Here is a 4,221-nt window from a genome sequence, read left to right as displayed (position 1 = left end):
CATTGGCTGTGCCATAATGCTTGCCCCAAACAATACTTTCCTCTTCTTTTTTAAATTTTAAATTAATAATGCATTGGCCTCTTTGGAGACAGCTATCATGTAGAATGCCTCACCTTCTGATATATGGGATCATTGCTTTATAGTTTCACTTAACTTTTAAAATATAAATATTTTAAATATTAATTTAAATATTATTTAAAGTTAAAATATTTAACAATATTTATTTAAAATCATTTTAAAATATAACTCTTTTCACTAAACTTGGAGCTAATTTTAAAGGCCTATTTAGTTTTGGCTAATAGTTTTTGCAGGATATCTTTTTTTTTTTTTGAAGATTTAATTATTTTTATTGGAAAGGCAGAGTTACAGAGATAGAAACAGAGATACACAGAGAGAACTTTCCTATTAGCTGATTCCCTCCCCAAATGGCTGCAATGACTGGAGCTGGGCTAGTCCAAAGCCAGGAGCCGGGAGCTTTTTCTGGGTCTCCCACATGGGTGCTGAGTCCCAAGGACTTGGGCCATCCCTCCACTGCCTTCCCAGGCCACAAGCAGGGAGCAAGATTGGAAGTGGAGCAGCTAGAATTTGAACTGGCAACCATATGGGATACTGGTGCTGTAGGCTGAGGCTATGATATTGTGCCAGCCCCAGTAGGATATGATTTTTCTAAAAAAGTAGACAAAGGTCATATCTTAACCCCTTTAAGGTTTGTCTTTTGGTTTTTCTCCCTTTTGCCCTCAAAAAGCTTATTTGGCAGATTGTGGGTTTCCCTGCACTCCCAGCTGGTACTGCTGAATTATTTCACAAACTTATTTTGAAACTCAGAAACTGACACTGAGACTTTATGTCGTCCAGCTGTGACTGTCCTGGTCTCCCCAAGGCAAGGTTCACCCTGAAGGGGAGATGGACTTCAAGAAAAGTGAAAGGGAGAAGCCTCTGAGCGATTCCTGCACACCTGTGAGCAGTGCCCTGCTGCAGGGCATGGAGCTTTGGAAGCAGGTGAGCAGTCAGAGGAAGTAAGTCACCAGGTAAGGTGCCACATGCCACGGAACTGGAGGAACGCACTCTACAGGATACCCAGAGACGTGTCTCATGGAAACACGCAGCATGGGTCCTTTTCCAGTGGCTGTTCCCAAGGCCCAAGGAGGAGACACTTTTGCAGCTACCCCCACTTATTAGCCGTGCCATCTCCCTGAACAGTTTTGCTGTTGATTCGGCTCTCAAGACTTGGTAGAAGGACACATGATTCAGCTACGAAGTCCTCTTGATTTGGGAGTGACTGTTGGAATGGTCTGCATTGTGGGACTTTTCCCACTACACTATAGATGCAGTCGGGAATGGGTTATTTATTTGTTTCCATTTTATAGGAAGAGAAAAATCAATATTCTAATTTTTTTCTTCAGTTAAACAAATTGAATCTTTATTATATTCCAGGAGCTATGTTGGGCCCTGGGAGTAGAAAGTTAGCTTAAGCCCATGTGTTGCTTACCTGGGGAAGAGGAGGTAGTGTAGGCAGATGCTTATATTATAAACTGGAAGAGATCAGCACAAAGCATCAAGGGATAACGAAAGACAGAACTCAGGCTTTTTGCAAGAGGTGAGGCCTGCGCTAAGACTTGAAAGATAACAAAAGGAGAGCAAGAAGAACTCTCTTAGATCATTTCCTAAGTTCTTTCTAGCATCTAACACATGAACCAACACATGGTAGACATCAGCACAATGAATTCAGACAACAAGTACCAGCAGAGGAAATGCCATGAATATACAAAAGACTATGTTCAGAATTACCAAAGATTAATTCTTAGGGAGTCATAGCTGCCTTTGAAAAACCAGTGGAAGACATAAATCTCCTCTCTAGCAAAATATACATATTGTCAAATTTTAGGGGACACAGATATTCCTGAACCCCTGACACCTTTAATAATCTCTGTTGGGTCCAGTGCAGTAGACTAGTGACTAAAGTCCTTGCTTTACAAGTGCTGGGATCCTATACGAATGCCAGTTCGTACCCCAGCTGCTCCACTTTCCTTCCAGCTCCCTGCTTGTGGCCTGGGGAAGCAGTAGAGGATGGCCCAAAGCCCTTGTACTTTGCACCTGTGTGGGAGACCTGGAGGAAGCTCCTGGTTCCTGGCTTCAGATCAGCTCAGCTTTGGCGGTTATGGCTAATTGCGGAGTGAACCAATGGATGGAAGATCTTTCTCTCTGTCTATGCTTCTCTCTGTAAATCTAACTTTGCAATAAAAATAAATAAATCTTTAAAAAAAGAGCAATAAGTGCTTATGATCCATTTATGGTTATCATAAAAAACTCTGTTGTGGGAACTGAGAACAGTGAGGCATTAAAAACAACCCAACACATTCATGTTATTATGAAGTAGGGGACCAACACAGGTCCCCTTGTACATATAGCGGGGAGGCTAGGTTAGAGGGAGCTGGGATTGGAGGCAATTTCCTTCAGAAATTGCTGGGATAAATTTGTAAATGTGATATAGCCCGAATTATGATAAGGCTGCAGAATGCAGAAGAGTGGCTGGGTGGAGGTCAAACAGGAACTGGTTGGCATCTGATGGGTTTGACATTGCGGAGCAGGAAGGAGTGAAGGTTAACTTCCTGCTGTTTTGGAAGGCTTGGCAGGTGGTGGTGATTCTCACCGACACAGGAAATGCAGGTGAATGTATTTTGAGTTATGAATGGGCTGATGGAGAGTCCAGGAGCAGGAGAAGTGAGGAATTCAGTTTCAACCACGATGAGTTCATCTGAGTGAAGTGGAGGAGTAGCAGAGATGACAGAAATCCTAAAAGACCAGAGGGTTATGGGAGAATGGGGTAGAGATGTGGATTTTAGCAGCCCCATAGGACAGTGAGGAGGGTGGGGGCCTGGTTCCAAGGCTGAGGCAGATCTTCCAACAAGGTTGGGGGAGGCACAGCGTCTTCAGGAGTGTTGGTTGCAGAGGCAGGGGTTTTCAGGAGACGCACAGGCTTCCTAGGATTTTCGTGACAACACCCCCACACAGTCAGTTCCTTAACAGAACAAGGATGTAGCACTTAACACTCTTGGAGGTTGGAAGTAAAAAATGCAGGCATGGGTAAAGTTATGCTCCCCGATCCCTACCTTGCTGTGCTCTGGAAACTACAGACGGTCCTTCCCTGTCTGCTCTCAGTCTCTGGCGGTTGGTGGCCATCTTTGAGTTAGCTGGTGGTGAATACATCATGTCAAACTCTGCCTTGGCTGTTGTATGATGCTCCCTGCTCATCTCTTCCTGTCCGAAGAACACTGATCCTGTTTGTATTACATCAACAATGACCTTGTTTCCAAGTAAGATCACATTCTGAGGTCCCAGAGGTTTAGGGCTTCAACATATCATTTGGAAGGGACCATTTCTTTATCAGAGAAGACACTGTCTTTACTTCCAGGAGAAAACAAGGAGAGGGCCCAGCGCCATGGCCTAGTGGCTAAAGTCCTTGCCTTGAATGTGCCAGGATCCCATATGGGCGCCAGTTCTAATCCCGGCAGCTCCACTTCCCATCCATCTCCCTGCTTGTGTCCTGGGAAAGCAGTGGAGGACGGCCCAAAGCCTTGGAACACTGCACCCTTGTGGGAGACCTGGAGGAAGTTCCTGGCTCCGGCTTCGGACTGGTGCGCACCAGCCGTTGCAGTCACTTGGGGAGTGAATCATCGGATGGAAGATCTTCCTCTCTGTCTCTCCTCCTCTCTGTATATCTGACTTTGTAATAAAAATAAATAAATCTTAAAAAAAAAAAGAAAGAAAACACGGAGAATTCAGAAACGGAGTAGAATTTTGTTGGCCACAGACTCCAGGAAACCCAATGCAATGGTGGTGGTGGTGGGATGCTGGGATGCTGGTCAGAGGAGGCGCAAGAGGAAAAGCTTATTGACATTCTGGGTGACAAGACTACTGGGAATGTGGTGCATGGGAGGTCACCATGAAGAATCAAATACAGCTCTAATCTGAGCTGCAACCAAGCATGTGGAGCGGCGAAGTCATGCTTACAGCAAAGGACTCTGGGTAAGCAGCCACTGATGGGGTTATTGGACCTACTGCCTGGTCAGTCACCACCTACTGATGTTACTTTGCTGAAGAAAGACCTGTTTCTATAAGATCCCTGGGTTTTCTCCACTATGGTTGGTTTTCCTAAAAGCTGCCCAGGTCTTTCAATTGTTTTCTCTTGCTGCTTCTGGCAGATGAAAGTTCTGGTCTGAG

The 4,221-nt window shown here is 44.8% G+C and overlaps 1 long non-coding RNA gene across 1 annotated transcript; it reads left to right on the top strand.

Annotated features, from left to right (window-relative positions):
* Positions 1–939: 939 nt before the first annotated feature.
* LOC131480192 (uncharacterized) lies at positions 940–2,263 on the top strand. The gene is made up of 2 exons (XR_009245316.1): positions 940–1,028; positions 2,035–2,263. It is a non-coding gene; the product is annotated as an uncharacterized LOC131480192 (long non-coding RNA).
* Positions 2,264–4,221: the final 1,958 nt, after the last annotated feature.

This window comes from Ochotona princeps, chromosome 4 (genome assembly GCF_030435755.1).
Source record: "Ochotona princeps isolate mOchPri1 chromosome 4, mOchPri1.hap1, whole genome shotgun sequence".
Taxonomy (NCBI): Eukaryota; Metazoa; Chordata; class Mammalia; order Lagomorpha; family Ochotonidae; genus Ochotona; species Ochotona princeps.
This window is presented reverse-complemented; position numbering and strand designations above follow the sequence as displayed.